Source organism: Bidens hawaiensis, unplaced genomic scaffold (assembly GCF_021521415.1).
Source record: "Bidens hawaiensis isolate Kalapana, Puna unplaced genomic scaffold, B.hawaiensis_p1.1 tig00021234_1, whole genome shotgun sequence".
NCBI classification, from domain to species: Eukaryota; Viridiplantae; Streptophyta; class Magnoliopsida; order Asterales; family Asteraceae; genus Bidens; species Bidens hawaiensis.
Genome location: NW_027493290.1, coordinates 52,678 through 60,758, shown reverse-complemented (window position 1 = coordinate 60,758; position 8,081 = coordinate 52,678). Strand labels below are relative to the sequence as shown.

Below are 8,081 nucleotides of genomic sequence, written 5' to 3'. Positions count from 1 at the left end.
CTTCCTCTTCCACCTCTGAAAAACGTACGTAATATTTTGTTTGTAGCTGTACACACAATTTATTGCCTGTTTGCTTTTTGTATTGATATAAACACTGAAAAGAAAAAAACTTTCTCTTGCCGTCAAAAACTTAAAGTATATTTATATTTATTATATCATTTGCTTCACTTTCTACCTCCGGAAAATGTAAGTAATATTTTGTTTGTACACATAACTTATTGCCTGTTTGCTTTTAGTTTCGATATAAACACTGAAAAGAAAAAAGTTTCTCTTGCCGTTAAAAACTTACAATTTTCTTTTTTTTATTTGCTTCACCTTCGGCCTCCGAAAAATGTAAGTAATATTTTGTTTGCACGCATAACTTATTGTCTGTTTACTTTCTGTTTTTATTTAAACACTGAAAAGAAAAAAAAGTTTCTCTTACCGTTGAAAAAAATAAAATTTCTTTATTATTTTCAGCTCCGTATATGACATTTGCTAAAGACGCGACCGAGGCGTTGACGGAGTCATCCTACGACTACATAGTAATCGGCGGTGGAACATCCGGGTGCGCATTGGCAGCGACACTTTCACAATCCGCAAAAGTTCTAGTCCTCGAAAGAGGTGATTTACCGTACGGAATCCCATCAGTCAACACCATTAACGGTTTCCTAGACACACTAGCAAACCTGGGTCCCACCTCGGCTTCCCAGACCTTTGTGTCCACTGATGGGGTTGTCAACCAAAGGGCCCGTGTTCTGGGTGGTGGGTCCGCCCTGAACGCGGGTTTTTTCACCAGGGCTAGTGCTGACTTTGTCAGCAGAGCCGGGTGGGACCCGCAGCTGGTGAAGGAGTCATACGAGTGGGTTGAAAAGAAAGTGGCGTTTGAGCCGAAGGTGTTGGCGTGGCAAGCGGCGGTTAGAGACGGGTTGTTGGAAGCTGGAGTGTTGCCCGATAATGGGTTTACGTATGAGCATATATACGGGACGAAAGTTGGCGGTAGCATTTTCGACCGCGACGGCAAGCGGCACACGGCTGCCGATTTGTTAGAGTATGCTGATCCAAGCAACATTGTTGTGTACTTAAATGCAACTGTGCACCAAATATTATTCAAACCACATGGTAACTACATTGAATGCAACTGTAATGGGCTAAAACTTCTTTAGTATCAAATTTTTTATTTTTTTATTATTTTATTATTTTTTAATTTTTATTTTTTTATGAAATGGTTCAAAACATATCGGGTCGGGTTAAGCGAATGTCGGAAAAAACAACACGTTTTAATAGCTTTAAACTTTGTGTTTTATTTTTTTTACGGTGTAGAGCTACGGGCCCACGGAGTATTGTACGTGGACTCGAAAGGGAAAATGCACACAGCTTTTTTAAACGAAGGGTCAACGATGAACGAAGTTATATTATCAGCGGGCACGCTTGGGAGCCCACAGTTGATGATGTTGAGTGGAATTGGGCCTTCGGGACATCTAACGGCCCATGGAATTAAGGTGTTGTTGGACCAGCCCATGGTTGGACAGGGGTTATCTGATAACCCGATGAATTTAGTACTCATTCCTTCACGCCAGCCCGTAGAGATTTCATTGATTGAGGTTGTGGGTATTACCTGATTCGGGAGCTTCATTGAAGCCGCTAGTACCCATATTAACTTGCCATTGCTACAAAAAGTGGGTTACAAATTTGGACTCATTTCTAACCAGGTATATATTATTTAGAATTTTATGACGTTTATTCCAGAATTAATAATATATTAAGAAAAAGAAGAACCACATAATTCACTTTTACATGTGAATATTTTATTTTGGTGCATTATTTCAGACCACAAGTCATCGCTTCGACTTGGATCTATCAGGAGCTAACGCCGGATTGATCCTCGAAAAGGTGATGGGCCCACTCTCTTTCGGCAGTCTCGAGCTCGTTACAGAAAAACCAGATGATAATCCTAAAGTCACATTTAACTACTTCCAAGACCCTCAAGACCTTCAATCGTGCGTTGAAGGCTTGGAAACCATTATAAAGGTGTTAGAATCAAAACCATTGTCGAATTTTCGTGATCCTTTGCTATCGGTTCAAGATTTGTTTGCTTTAGTGGTCGCGTTGCCTTTAAACTTGAGACCTAGGCATGTGAACGCCCCGTTTGACTTAGCGCAATATTGCAAAGACACGGTGATGACCATATGGCATTATCATGGTGGTTGTCAAGTTGATAGAGTTATTGATCGCAACTATAAAGTTATCGGTGTATCCGCACTGCGTGTTATTGATAGTTCAACTCTTTTAAATTCCCCTGGAACAAACCCTCAAGCTACTATGATGATGCTTGGAAGGTATATATATTCATATTGTTCAATAAATATTTATAAAAATAATAGATTAAAATTAAAATATCAACTAACAATTTTTTTTTTGTTATATATTATGACCATTACAGATATATGGGGATAAAAATGCTAGAAGAAAGATCTGCTCATCAAAGGAAGTAGCTAAATGTGCATGGGGAAAACATAACTTATGTTTTTATATACAATTTATATATTATTATTATCATATATTATATACATTGATGCTTAATTACATATACTATCACATGTTTTTATGAAGTACCTATGTAATGTCAGATGGTTTCTTTGAGATAGAAAAAATAAGAGAGTTGGTTGAAAAGATTGCAAATTAATATGAAAAACATTTATGTGTTATCAACATCATATGCCACATTAAGAAAACTTTCCAGAACTAGTTTAAATGTTGTTTGTTACAATTTACAATGTGTTGACAATTTTCTGATTACTATTTCCAAACATGATTGTTATTGTGTACATGATCTAAAAATAGTCATGCATTTATATTATCGCCGAACTAGAACACATAGACTTGATAATTAATGATCCACAAAAATAGAATAATATTAAAGACTGTAACATCAAACTAACCATTTGGTTACAGGTTGGTTTAGAGGGTTTTTTCGGTGGAATAGAGATGATTGAGTTGATCAGTGGTCTGTCAGTATTCCAAATGGTCGTTTTAAAAAGATAGATAAATAAAGATAACCGTATTCAAATGAAAGTTCGACTTTGGAATTCGAGATGCATCGAGGTTTACGTCAAGGTGATCCTTTATCTCCGTTTCTTTTTTTAATAGCTATGGAAGGGTTACATGTGGCCATGGAGGATGCTATTGAAGCGGGTATTTTTAAAGGAGCTCGAATTGGTAGAAATGGAGGGCGGATATCTCATCTATTTTATGCTGACGACGCTATATGTTTGGGGGAATGGTCGGAGGCATATAAATGGTATTGTTCAGATCTTGAATTGTTTTTATTTGGCTTCAGGTTTAAAGTTAAATTTATTCAAATCTAATTTATATGGAGTGGGGGTCCCATATGAGGAGGTGGTTTTACGTGCTTCTTCGACAGGTTGTCTTCAGGCTAAAATTCCCTTCACCTATTTGGGTTTACCGGTTGGTTCGAGTATGAAAAGGGTTGAAGATTGGAAGGTTATCATAGATAAATTCAAAACTCGTCTTTCGGTTTGGAAGTCGAATTTATTATCTATTGGAGCTAGAGCTCTTTTAAACACTTCGGTCCTTGGAGCCTTGGGAATTTATTTCTTTTCCCTATTCGTTGTGCCTCCAAGTGTTTTGAAGGTTTTGGAAAGAATTCGGTCTCGGTTCTTTTGGGGTTTTAAAAATGACGAAAGAAAAATTCATTGGGTGTCTTGGAAACAAGTGTTGGCCTCTAAAGAGAAAGGAGGTATCGAGATTGTTTCCTTGGAGGCATTTAACAAGGCTCTTTTACAAAAGTGGCGTTGGAGGTTTGTTTCAGATAGCAATTGTGTGTGGGTTAAGTTGATCAAAGCCATATATGGAGTTGAAATGAATCCTAACTATCGTGAATATAGTGGGTTAGGGTCGGGTGTGTGGTCGTCTATGTGTAACTCATTTAATAAACTACACGATTTAGAAGTAATTCCTCTTTCGGCTGTTCAAAAAAAGATAGGAAATGGTCAAGAAACTAGATTTTGGTTAGACTGTTGGGGGACAAGTAGTACGTTGGCGGTCAAATATCCTCGCCTTTATGCGTTGGAAATGGACAAGCAATGTTTTGTTAATCAAAGGGCAGACGGTGGTTCTTGGAATTGGAGAAGAGAGATTAGAGGGGGGAGAGAAAGTGAACAATTTGATAATTTGATGGTGGAGTTAGGACATGTAAGTTTAATGGATTCTCAAGATAGATGGATTTGGAGTTTTGGGGATATGACAGACTTCACGGTTAAGGGTGTAAGGAAGGTTATTGATGACTTTATTCTTCCTTCGTGGGCTCGAAAGACAATATGGTTCAAATTTCTTCCTAGAAAAGTTAATATTTGTGCTTGGAGGGTGTTACTTAAGAGACTTCCTATGAGAGTCAATCTGGTGAGTAAGGGTATAGACATTCCGAGTTCTTTATGTCCTATCTGTAATGATCATGAGGAGTCTATTGACCATGTTTTCGGTATGTGCTCGGTGGCTAATCGGATTTGGGGTCTTGTTGCTTCTTGGCTTGGCCTACCGTTGTCTTCCTCTTTGGCTCCGATTGAGCTGATGTCTTGGTGGGACACTTTAAGAGTCCAAACTCATAAGAAAGATATGATCGGGATGATTATATTTGTCACTTGGTGGATTATTTGGAGATTCAGAAATGACTTGGTATTTGAGAAGAATCGGCATAACAAAGAAACGATATTTGATGAAATTTTAAATTTCTCGTTCTTATGGTATAGTAGCAGAAATCATAAATGTAATATTTCTAGGATCGAGTGGCTTAAGAACCCTCTATTGTATTTGTAATGTTTTATGTTTTTTTGTTCTAGCTACTTGCTAGGACTGTTTTTATTTATTTATATAAAATACCGCCTTTTCAAAAAAAAAAGATAACCGTATTCAAGTTTAAAAAATTTGTTCGGATGATTTAATAATAGAGTTCCCTTCAACAAGTAAAATCAAATAGAGCTGAATTACACTTAGCTAGTTTTTTACCAAGGGCTAAAATGACAAGAGTAAGAGTAAAATCAAAGAACCCTATTTTTTAAAATGACAAATATTTGAGATGCAAGCCAGAGGTGTACAAAACCGGTTTGGTCAAACCATGACCCAAACCAATTTGACTCAAATTGATTCGGTTTAGAAACCGGTTTTAGAGAAGAAATGTCGAACTAGTCCAACTTGATTCGGTTCGGTTTAGAACCGGTTTTTCCTCACACCGGTCCAGTTTTAAAACCGTTTGGTAGTTCATAAGGAGAACCGGACTCAAAACCGGCGGGGCGGGTTGGTTTGGGACCCGCTTTGAGTGAAACCACTTTAACGCGAGCATATGAATGTATGGGTTTTCTTACATCTTTTTGGTTTTTTTCCTCTTAAAGATGGGCCACTTTGATGTGACAGGATATGACACTTGGGCCAAGGTTCATTATATTGTTCATGGGCCACGTTTAATTTAAGCCTGCTTTGAATGAGATTCCCCCATAAGTAACACATGTTTAAAATTCATTTGATTTGATAGTACTAGTCAGGTACCCGCGCGATACAGCGGGGAATAACACTTAAAGGTTGTTAGCGAGTTAAACCTAGCCGAGTCAAGGCTAGCTCGACCTAGACTTGAATTTCATAACGCGTTGGCTTAACTCAGCTCGAAATTAAAGTTGAAACCTTAAACTCGAGTCCGTCTTGATTATTATGATATCTATAAAACTTGAGTACTTTTAATCAGATCTATTTCTAATGAGGTTTAAATTATTAATGTTATGCACACAATATGAAAATTTTATTTGGGTCAATTTGCCGGTCAAAATCTAGGTAATATTTATTTTTATTTTATAAAATCCTATAAAATTAAAAGTATATAAAACACGTATATGATAGTTATTAAAACATTTATAAGGAATTTAATATGTTTCAATAATGTTAAAATACAAAATATAATGACCACAATATCACACAACAGCTAGGATTGGTTAAAATTATAGCTAAACTGGAGGAAACCTATGTATTTAAATAACTTATTCAAGAGAAAAATCTATCAAAAAGTACTTTTAAAAGACTTGTACGTTGATGCAACTATGATTTGTACCTTATTATCCGTATCTCGATATTCAATAAAATTTATATCGAAACGTAGACAAAAATAAGCACTTCGTAGCGGTATGTTTGAAATTTTTTAAAACTTAATATATTCAAAGATATAAGAGAAAAACAAAAATAAAATAAAATTGAGGAATATATGGGTAAACTCAAGAGGTGGAACAAGAATAATTATTAAAATTTACAAAAGTTGTGTATAGTTGAAGGGTAGAAATTTTATTTATAATTTAACAATTAAAAGAGTTCGTGGTAGGCTATTGAATAAAATACCATAATACCCTTTTAACTTCCACTTAACCTCTTTAAAACATGCAATAATAGTACACTATGCAAAAAAGTTTGAGCCTCTTAAAAATTAAGAGATCCTTGAGATTCTCTTTAGATATAGTATAGATATGTAGAGGTGCAAAAAAAAAACCCGAACCTGGGACCGAACGCGAAAAAGAACCCGGAACCAGATTTTTTTATACACGGGTTTTTAATACCCGAACTCGTACCTACCCGTAGGGTATGGATAGGGTATGCATTTAGTACCAAACCCCGTACCCGAACCGGACCCGATTTGTACCCGGTAATACCTGAAAACCCAAATCGGTTCCATACCCGGAACCGGGTATTTCCAATACTCGAGACCGAGTTTTCAAATACCCGATCTATACATGAAATTACCTAAAAAATACCCGAAAAATACCCCTAAAAAGTGCAACCCCTAAAAAATTCTATTTTTATACCCGAAAAATATCTGGAAAAAAACCTGAAAAAACTCGAAAATATGGTTTTTTCAATGCCCGGAAATAGGGTATTCAAATACCCGGTTTTAGAATACCCGGTTCTATATCCGACCCGAACCCGATACATAGGATATGGTTTTTAGAGTCAATACCCGGACCCGGCCCAGATATTGCTAATACCCGATCATACCCAAACCTAGAGGTGCACAAATCGGGTTTTTTAAATACCCGGGTTCGGAAATGACTGGGTGCGGGTATGACCGGGTATTGGTAATAATCGGGTCGGTTATAGAACCGGGTATTCTAAAACCGAATATTTGAATACCCTATTATCGGGTATTGAAAATAAAATCCTATTTACGGGTTTTTTCGGGTTTTTTTGGAGTATTTTTCGGGTATAGATTGGATTTTTGTAAGTTTGCACTTTTTAGGTGTATTTTTCGGGTATACATCGGGTATTTGAAATACCCAGTTTTGGGTATTGGAAAAACCCAGTTTCGGGTATGGAAGCAGTTCGGGTTTTCAGGTATTAGCGGGTACAAATCGGGCCCGGTTTGGGTTCGGGTTTTAGTGCTAAAATGCATACCCTATCTGTACCCTACGGGTAGGGTCGGGTACGGGTACGGGTTCGGGTGTTAAAAACCCAGGTATTAAAAAACCGGTTCCGGATATTTATTTCGGGTCTGGTTCCGGGTTCCCTGTGTTTTGTGCACCTCTACCCAAACCCAGGTTTTTCTAATAACCAATTTGTGCACCTCTCTTAGTATATGTAACACGTGTCAACTTATGATTGGTTAGTATAGAGGTATGGTACTAAAAAGACCCAAATACCCTTAAGTATCACCCGCGGGTCATAGAGGAACCTCTCATATACCACACGCGGAACATATGGATCACCCGCATAACACGGTAAAGGAATAACGTCCTCGCACCACACGCGGAAGCATCCAGGCACCCTCAAAAGTCATCCGCGAGATAGGACATCTATCCGCCAAAATGACCGGAAGGCAATGCCAACTGGAGAGTTGTCTTCAACTAACTATCCTCTAGAAGAATGCCCACGATCATTACTTGAAGAATACGTGACTCGCCAGCCAATAAGTGAGGGACACCTGGCCAGGTTGTTATAACCGTGCACATGGCCAGGGTGTGGTACGTCCTATCATAAGGCGACGCGTGTCCAGGTTGTTATACCCATGCACATGGGACGTATAGCCCAACCTATCACAAAGGGACACACGTCCA

The 8,081-nt window shown here is 37.7% G+C and overlaps 1 pseudogene; it reads left to right on the top strand.

The window, feature by feature from the left end:
• Positions 1-465: 465 nt before the first annotated feature.
• LOC143563067 (protein HOTHEAD-like) lies at positions 466-2,595 on the top strand (annotated as a pseudogene).
• Positions 2,596-8,081: the final 5,486 nt, after the last annotated feature.